Here is a 10530-nt window from a genome sequence, read left to right on the forward strand (position 1 = left end):
AAACATTTTGTCTTTTACTGTAGTAGCCAAATTAAGTTCTAGTTGAGCTTTGGCTCTTTAAACTTTCTCTCCATGCAAATTTGGAACTTGGTAGTCTTTCTGAGTGGAGACCCACTTTTTCAAAAGGTCATAAACTCTTTTCTTTACTAATTACAGCCAAAACTCTTGCCCAGACTGGTTTTCTTCCCCCTCACCCTGCCCCACTCCCACCTCCACCACATCTTTTGGCATTCAGGGACGGTACTTCTGCACCTCTAGGAGTTTTTTCTTCAAAAATTGCTAGCCTGCCTAGATTCCTTTGTCCTTCAAGAATCACAGAGTCCTTTAGGCTGGGAAAGATCTCTGGACCATTGAGACCAGTCTTTGACTGATCACCACCTCGTCAACTAGACCATTGCACCATGTCCTGTGTCCAGTCCTTTCATGAACACCTTCCATCAAGAAAGGCCGCCCTTTAACAACCCTTTCCATCAAGAAATTCCTTCTAATATCCAGTCTGAACCTGCCCTGGCACGGCTTGAGGCTGTCCTCTCATCCTGTAACTAATTTCTGAGGAGAAGGGGCCAACCCCCAACTAGCTACAATTTTCTCTGGGATTTTTAGAGCAGTAAGGTCACCCCTGAGCCTCCTTTTCTCCAGACTAAACAACCCTAGGTCTCTCAGCCTCTCCTACTAGGACTTATCCACAAGATTTTTATCCAGCTTCACTGTCCTTCTCTGGACTCACCCCAGCACCTCAATACCTTCTTTGAAGCACCTTCCAAGGGACTCTGTCAACTAGGCCAAAGGCTTCCTGACAGAATTCCAAGCTGGTAGTTCTAACCACATTCCTTAATTCTATTGTTTCATGATTACTACAGCCCAGACATCCTCCAGCCATTAGCTGCACCAGTTTTACTGCTGTTAAGGCTGTTCTTCACCTCTGTTAAACAAATTAAACTGTCCCTTCCCTTACTTGTCTTTTGTGCTGTCACCATGTGACTGCCTGAATAATTCTGATTTCAGGGTGCTGAGAATTGGCTGAATGAAAGAGTTTGAGTTGCAGAGTCCAGTGTCTGCTCTGTCACTAATAGGAGCCCTTGTGAAGAAAACTAAAGGTGAGACCATGCTCCTTTTGCACTTGGAAGCTTCATTTAAGCTCAGATTTTGCTACTGACCCCTACCTCTGTATTATCGTTGCTTCTGTAATACATTGCCTTGTATTTCATTGATTCTGACCCTAATCCTGACACATCACCTTGGTTTCAGGCTTAGCTTCAGGCTTTCTACATTCCTATGCACCTGCTGTGTTACTACTGGACTGAGACTGACTTGCTGGTTCAGAATCATGCCGGAAAAACAAACAGGGAGACAAACAAAAAATGGCACTGCATCTTGCTCCAGCTGTAGGTTTTGTTTCTGTAGAGGTCATGTTAAAATGGAGCTTGACAGCAAGAGATAATATTCTGGGATGGCCAAAGCTGCTGAATTGTTCTGTTTTTTACACATTGAGCTGCTGAGTGCTTGCATGTACACCCTTCCTTCAGTTTTTACATCTTCCATTGACAGTTGTGGCCGCCCAGTGTCTGCAGAAGCAGGCTGGTTCATGAGCAAAACAAAATTTTCCTGCTTTCAAAGAAATGGCATGCTAACCAAATCCAGATCAATTATAGTGGGGACTATTAAGATTTCTTAATCTTTTTTTAATCTATGCTAAATCCTAACTTAAAGTTCATCATATCATGATTTTTCTACATATTAAATTTTCTTTTTACTGAATCCTAGAATTTTGGTTATTTGAACAACAGTAACAATGAAAATGGAAAATGTGTTTGGCCTGCTTGTGCCCATTTAGCTTTTTATGTTTGTCTCTCTGTATGCATTTCTTCTTTCCTTTCTTTATCTTAATCTCCCATTCCTCCTCCTTTTGCCTACCTACTTGAAAAGCTGAAATCTTTTCTGTCTGAAAACCTTTTATTTTCTGAATTCTGTCAAACATTTTGGTTTCAGTCTTGGAAAATTAAAAGAAATTATGATACAAAATGAAATTTTGTGGCCACTCCCAGCATATTTGGTCTGGATGCAGCCAGTCAGACAGTGCAATCCCCAGGACTCTGAAGGGGCAGAAGGGGATAGGGCTATGTTTTCTCTCTGCCCCAAACTGCCAACACTCTCCAAGTCTTGATGGCCAAGGCACTAGTGGATTACAGGGAAGGTCCTCCAGCCTTGTGAGGACTGAACACACCCAGCTTGGCCTGAGGTGGGGCCCTCTTCAATATAGAGACAGAGCATAAAGAAACTCTTCCAGAAGTGGATCCCTCCCACAGGCGGGCAGTGATCCTATTTTCTGTAGGCTCACATCCCCCTATCCTGTTCCTCACAGCCTTAAATCCTCCTGTTCCCTGCTGCTCTGTCTCTATGGGACACAACTGTGGCTGTGTAGAGATGCACTCCTTCGACAGGGAGTGCGGCAAGAGGGAAGAGAGATTTCCTTCGATCCCATTCTGGGTTTCAAAGACTGATGTACGGGGGAAATCAACTCACGCTCTCTTTTCCCGGGAACACGGCTCCCTCGTGAGGCAGACTTCAGCAGGGCCGTTTGAGGCTCCAGGTTCATCTAAGGAATATCGCTGCAGAACCACCTGCAACACCAAGGAAGCAGACACACCCATCAAATCTCAGCGCAGGTACAACTGGCAGAAGATGTGTCTTGTAAGAGGAGGCTGGGGAAAGGAGGGTTAGATCCTGCTGTTTTCCAGGGAGCCCAGGTGCCCTGCTGCTCACTAGCCCTGCTTTGCTCTAACTGCTAGTCCCAATTGTTCTCTCAACACCGAAAGAACCCAGACTTCACCTCTTCGCCATACTCTAAAGACTCTACTACGTAATTCCTTAGAAATCAAATTATAGACTCCCACTCCTATAAACCCTGCTGCCCACCCAGCAGGCTTTTTTATCCCACCCGTTGATGTCGTTGATGTATGGTAAATGTTCAGGGGGATCATTCTGGTGACTGTCATCTCTGATCAGTCATGACAAATGGTAGGACTGTGCTTCCAGCCTGGTGCAGTTCATTCTAGGTGTACTGACACCCTGTCACATGCTTCTGCTGCCAAAGGAATTGAGAAAAAAACATTGATAATATCTGTTGTAGCATACCACTTCTCTGTCCTTGACTCCAGCTGGCATAGGACTCCAGCAAATCAAGTATAGCAGCACTCAGCAGCAACGTGACATCTTCATTGAGAACACAATAGTCCCTCTTAATTTCCACCAGACTTCTGCATGGGCCATATGAGATGTTTAAAATAAACTGATCATTCTTTGGGTCTCCAGTGGGTGAATCAGCCTGCAGGTGGGAGCCAGGGAATCTCAGTTACTGCAGTATCACTGCTGGTGCACTGTCATGGTAGCAATCAGCCTGCCATTCATCCACCCACAGTAAGGCCACAACAGAGAAATGTTCTGAGAGGCCAGACAAGCTAGTCAGCTGTTTAACCTTCTCCATATTAATGATGGCTACACTGAAAGCTCATTGGTGCCCTTTTGGGCCCTTGAAGTTCACTGTCCTCAGGTAGTCTATAGCAAGGATACATGAGGCCTCCAGGACTGTCCAGAATAGGGTGTTTTTGCCACAAACCCAAAAATATCAGTTAGTAGTATTAAACAACTCACATAAGGGTGAACAAAAACTGTGGAAGTCTATGAAGTAAAACCACCAACATAAGTCTCAGCAAAAAAGAGGTGTATTCTCTCATTCTGTCTGCAAGATAACTTCCCCAGCATAGTTAAGTGCACGTTTGCATTAACATGCTCCAGAGCTCAACAGAATGAAGAGGTATTCAGTGCAGCCAGCCAGCTTCAAAGAAACAGAAACCTGCCGATTAATGACTGCTATAGCTATGGCATGCTCAATTCAGAACTCCCATTGGCTCAATCCACATGCTGGGTGCCAAAAAGGATGTGGGGGGTTGACCTTGGCTGGATGCCAAGTGGCCACAGCAGTTCTGTTACTCGACAAGGGAGAAAATAAGATGAAAAAACTCATGGGTCGAGATAAAGGCAGTTAAGTGAAGAAAACCAAAGGCTGTGTGTGGAAGCAAAGAAAACAAAAATATTTATTCTCTCGTTTTCATCTTCAGGTGGTGTCCTGGGAAGCAGGGCCTCAGTATGTGTAGTGATTACTTTGGAAGACAAACGCCTTAATAACAAATCCCTCCCACGATCCTTAACTTCTTTTTTTCTGCCAAGTACAACAACACATGGTATAAAATATCCCCTTTGATTATGAAATACCCTCTTTGTTTTGTCCTGACTATGTGTGCTCCCAAACTCTTGCCTACCTCCAGCCTACTGGCCATTGGATGGAGTATGAATAAACAGTCTTGATGTTGTGTGAGCCCTGTTCAGCATGACCAAAACACTGGTGTGCTATCAACACCATTGTAGCTGTAAGTACAGAGAACAGCTTTATAATGGGTGCTAGCAGGGCAGTTGAATCCATCCCAACCAGACCCACTCACCATGCTCGTCTGTGAGTCCAGTGTCACCCAGCTGCAATCAGAATCCCATCTCCCTCCATTTCACCCCTGCAATGTTAGGGAAAGCCCTGTCCTCTGCCATTCCAGGCTGACCCTTGCACTAAACTTTCCCTTTCCCCATAGCAAAGGAGGAGGCATTGAAACCTCCTTCCACGGCTCCCCACAGCTGACAATTGGCACTGCTGGCCACTCTCCACTGTCACGAGGCCCGTGAAGGCAGTATTTTCACAGGAACACACTGAGAGCCCAACAAGCATCCCTCTTTGGCCTGGGCCACTGCCTGGCTGCTTTGGGATACTACAGAGCTAGCTGGGTCTTCCAAAGCTGTGATTCACCTGGAATCCAGCCCTAGATGTGCTGAAGGATCAGGGCCTGGATCCCAAAAGGAACCTCTGAAGTTCCAGTGCCAATGCTGACTCCATCACCCACCTCACAGTTCCAGTTTTGCTGAGAAGGAAATAGTGACAGCACCTGCTTTGCCAGGAAGAAATATTTCCCACTCCTGGAGCTGCTTTGTTGGGCATTTTACCCTGTGGTCCTTGTAACCTAATGCTACCCATTGCAATGGGGGCAGGTTCTTCTAAAGATCCTTTGCAGAATTAGAATGGGTCACAATATTGTAATTACAATTAGATCTTTATTATTACATAAAGTAAATCAATTTCAGACAGAAAATCTTCTGGAAACTCTACAGTAGCATTCCAGATAACTTCAAGCATAGCAGAAATACTTAGAACAGTTGTTTCAATTTCAACAGTACCTGAAGAATTGGAAAAATCTTTTTGAAATTTTGTGGTTTTGAGCAAATTGTCGAGTATGCAGGCATAGCTCCTGAGTCTCACAGTGTAATCAATGAAGAAACAAAATAAAAATGCTGTATTTGATTGGCTTTGAGCTGTGATTAATTTAAGTGGAATTTGGTCATGTGACTGTCTCAAATATTGGAGGGCATGTCATTTCATTAGGGAAGCTTGATGATGCTATGAATTGATTTTAAAAACATAGAATGGAGAATATGTTCCAAACTGAAGACTGGGATTTAGCTGAGATGGTGAAAGTTGCCTTTCTTTATGGGAAAGCAACTGTCTTCATTTTTACACTCTGTTTTCATGAAGAAATTTTCATGAAGCCATAGATCCTTTCCTCTTTCATCAAAAATCTGTTACTTGCAGTTCATTTTCTGCTAGAATATTTTTTCCAGTTTAAATTATTGTAAGCATCATGGGGGGAAAAAATCAGTGAAAATGTTATTTGCAATAATAAAAATGTATCCACCTTAAGATTTTCTATCAAAATAGATGAATCATTCATAAAAAACTCTAATCATAAGTTTTTAAAATTGGGAGGTAGTCTGAATAAAAAATACACATATGAAAGTGCTAGGTAGGAGAAGGGTTTTAAGGAAGGATTGTTACAAGGTCTCCCTGTTTGGCAGAGACTTTTGTGAATCCAGGAAGGTTCTAGCATAATATTAGCTTAAAAACCCAGACTCTAGAATCCACCTAGAAAACTACAGTATGTCAAAGAATAGTTACAGTCATATATACAGAAGGTGTGGAAAATAAAGGTTTCATTAAGAATAGCTTTATAAAAGCAGGTACTTCAAAGATGTAACAGAGAAGTTCAGATGTTGTGAGAGCTTCACAAGATTTGGAAGGAAGATGTCGAAGATGGAATATTACAGGAAAAGGTGCAAAAAAGTTTGAAAATGACAGCTAAAACTTGCACTAAACGGAAAGTCATGCAGAATAGTCAAAGAAGAGTTTTTCCTTGTGAGATTTTCCTCATAGCAATGTGGCCAATAATCTGTTTGGAAGGGTATCCCATCCAATAATTTCCATCTTTAGAATGGCACTCCAGGCAAGTTATGATGATTAGCTTCTGATGGCTACATGCATTTAAATACGAAAAGGTTCTGAATGACGCCCAACAGATGTAAAAAAAATAAGCCAAAGATAGATGCCAAGGAGAAGTGCATGTGGTGCTATACCTTGGACAAATGCAATGTGATCTTTCATGCAGTTAACAATAGTGCAAGAGAAAAGCATGACAGCTCAGATGGCTTAAGTATGGTATAAATCAGACTAGTGGAGGTACTGCATTATTCTGCAGAACTAAAAATACCTTCTCCTGGGAGTGATGCCTGCCCTATTAAATGCCTCACAACTCTGGAAAACTCATAAAATCTTCTGCATCCCAATAAACATAGGAACACCGTGTCAAGTTAACATTACTGTAATTTCATCAAACCCCATTGCACTGCTGGAACTGCAGAGGCAGCTGAAGAGATAGCAGAAGAAGGTAAAAAGGGCTTCTAGCCATCTAGTACTTTCAGGCCCTGTTGTGAGGGAGAAAGGGTATGTGGATCTGCCTAATTACTACATGCTTGTATAGGGAAAGACCACTTCATCTAGGCCAATCTGCAAGTGGCATGGATATCACTTAACTGTTTTACCAGGAGTAAACAACCCATGCAAAATTATCCCTTCCAGAGGGAAGTCACGCTGTCAGTGCAGGGGACACCTTTCCCAATTTGTTGTCATTTTGCAGTGAAACCACCCTTGACAGCAAAGCGCTTTCGTGCTGCCATCAAGAGGGGGCAGCCTCTGTTAACTGCATCGCTGCTCCTCACAGCACAGGGCGTGCCTGCCTTTCCAGGGTGTGTTTTCCTGCCAAGTTCTTGTCGCATGGCCTTCTCGCCTGTTTGCTGAGCTGTCAGTTTTGTCAAAGCCGTTCAGGACCCATACCTGATACCATGTTCTGGACTGAGCTAGACCGTGTAAGCATCCCAGGTAATGGGGGTGATGGGGTTGGTGGCAGTTCAGAGTTACCTGACTAGTATGGTTTGTAATTAGGGCTGCTTTCGTCACACAGAAACCAGGACACTGATACCAGTAAGAACCAGAGCTCTGACAGAAGTTCTCATAAACTTTGGTTTTCTTCAGTCAGGTTAAATTAATCCCAACTAGGTAGAAGTCTTCCATCTGATGATCTTACAGGAGTGTTTTGGATCACGCTGGCAGGTCTACATAAGCAGTGAAAACTGGATCTGTTACAAGGCCAGATATCACCTTTGCCCATTCAAGATTGTTTTCCTTCAATTGTACGTAATAATTATCTCCTTTTTTTTTTCTTGTTTGAATACTGACCTTGTATTTCTAAGGCTTGAGTTTCAGATTTCAGTGGGAATCCTGATAAAAGTGGCATAAAAAAAACTTCATCCAAGGACTTATGAAATATACTTAAAAGTTTTACTGCCTTTATTTATTTATGTAGAAGACCCTATTTTTTATTCTAAGGATCTGGGTCATAATTGAATAAACACAAGATAAAATTCATCTCCCTGAAGTGCAGAGGTCAGCTTCAGCTTATTAGTGATCAGTGTGGGCTCACCAACATTTCCACTGAGCTCGCTTTCTCAGAGTATGTGAGAAAAGGATCAGGGAACTTTTAATGAAAACAAATGGGAAAGTATCTCAGCACTAAATTTAACCAGAAATCTGTATCTCTTTGGGGTTTTTAACTCAAGAAGAGCAAAGAATGAGGAATAGTGTGTCATCAGATGCAATGGATCTTAAGGTCACTGCTCTAAAAAGTGATACACAGCTGCCACCCCTCAGAGCTCTGCAAAGAATGATAAAATTTGTTACCTTTGTACAGCATTCAGATACCCTGCAGTTAGAAACCTAACATCTTGAGAAAACATAGAAATTACTTCGCCAGGTAATGGTGAACAGATCCAGGGGTTTGCTACATCTATGATTGCACTCAGTCATAATCCAGAATCTCAGGTTTGCAATTTACCACATTCTTTCTCCCAGTTCAGTGCTATTGTTGGAAAATTTTACTGAGTTATCCATACTTTTCTAACATGGAATGAGGCATACAGCAGTGATTTCAACAAGCATTAACAAGTGCCTGACAAGCATGCTTGTTTGTTGTTGTTGTTTTAGTGGCACAAAATGCAATGCAACACATTGGATAGACTGGAGAAAGCTCACAGGTATTTTTCATTTCTTGACAATAATGGAGTCTGGTGTGCTATGTCTCTTCAATGAAAAACAATGTTGATGCTGGATTTCTGCATGTTATCTTACTTAGATTATGTAATTTTTGTCGTTTTTCCTATGTCATATCATGCAGCCAGTCTAATTGGCTGTAAACCAAGCAGTATAGGTGCAAGTGCATGTGCCCATGTCTTTACTAAGGAAAGATATTTCTTCATCTGGATGAGATCCAGGATAATATTAGGAAATGGAGAATAAAATATTCCCAAAGCCACTGGAGGACAAATGGTAGTGTTCTCTGAAATGCTTTAAAGCTGTGAAAGAATTCATCTTCCAGGTAAAATTAGTCCTGTTTATATAGTTGTCTCAATACTTCTATCAACTATTATCATATTCATGCCCCTCTGCTCCCCCCAGAGGCCAGCTGTGAGAGAAAGCTTCAGGAAGCACAAAGCTAGTTATTTGCATGAATAGCATTTTCACACATCCTCTAGCAACAGCATCTGAAAGCCTTGGGCACAGAATGTTTTCAAAAAGAGGTGTCCTCTGAACCTCAGAGGCTATGAACCACGCATGGCATCGTTAGGGCAGTAAGAGGCAGGAGAAACAAAGGGTGAAAATAGAATCACCACCATTGACTCAGCACCTCCTTCTGCTCAGAACAGCTTCAGCACAGCTTTTGGTCTGTCTTTCCTAGGGTGGCTTTTGCATAGATTAAAGTTGAGTCTTAGTATATGGGTTGGATTTATACAATGATTATGCATTTTGCAGAACTGGGCACGGAGATGAGATCCGAAGAAGTTATTAGATTGACTTTTTTTTTGTGTTAAGGTTGAAAAAAATTTTAAGGAATTCCATGCAACTGCTCATGCCATATATCCTGTCACCCAGATAGCAGTGGTGAGGAATTTATCCTCCACACTGCCTGAAAGGAACCTCATTTTGCATTTGAAGTTCTCTGGATGGTTTTGATTGATGGTTTTATCTTTTTTTTAAATAGGATGGCATATTCTAGAGATAGATGTTTATACTCCAATAATGACTGAGTGTATGCTTTTAAATGCATTTTTATGGATTACTAGTACTAATTGTTACATTCCTGGATTATTTGCCTTTTTTCCCCTGGATATTCTTATTCCCTGGGTTTTTTTCTATGAATATTTCTAGAAGTCGAGAGTTTATACTGCAAATTTTCTTACTAATTCTGGAGGGATGAATATGCATATAATTTATCTGCTTACAGTATTTCAGAATACTCTGAATGTTCTGCTTCATTTTGCCTTTGTTACATTTTGCCTTTGTTACAATCAAAGGAACCCCTTTTCCAAGTGCGTTTTCTGCAAGCTTCTGGCTCTGTCTGCCTACAGTAGTTCACTGGTTCACTGATGAACCAACAGCACATCTGCAGCATGCATGGGATCTTCCTGTGATGAGATAACTTCAGCTGAGCAGGTGCAAACTGTGTCAAACAGTTGTAGTGGGTTAACCCTAGCAGGCAACTCAGTACCAAGGAGGTTTTTTTCCAATTCCCATGGTGGGATAATAATAAGAATTGGAAAAAAGAGGCAAGACTTGAGATAAGAACAGTTTGATAATTTAAACAAAGTAAAGACAACAACAATAATAGTAGGAACAACAACAATGAAAACAACAAAAGCAGCAACAGTAATAAATAGGAGAGAGAAAAAAGAATACAACTGAAGAAAAATAAGTGATGCCCAATGCAATTGCACACCACCTGCTGGTTGGTGCCCAGCATGTCCCTGAGCAGTGACTGGTGACACCTGCTCAGCTCCCCTCAGTTTATACACTGACAGGACACTCTGTGTGATGGAAAATCTCTTTGTCCTGTTAGCACCAGCTGTTCTGGCTGTGTCCCCTCCCAGTTTCTTGTGCACCTGATCATGTGGCCGAGCATGGGAAACTGAAAACTCTTTGATTTAGGGCAAGAACTACTTAGCAGAAGCTGAAATATCACTGTGTTACCAACATTATTCTCCTACTGA

This window comes from Agelaius phoeniceus, chromosome Z (genome assembly GCF_051311805.1).
Source record: "Agelaius phoeniceus isolate bAgePho1 chromosome Z, bAgePho1.hap1, whole genome shotgun sequence".
Classification (NCBI taxonomy): domain Eukaryota; kingdom Metazoa; phylum Chordata; class Aves; order Passeriformes; family Icteridae; genus Agelaius; species Agelaius phoeniceus.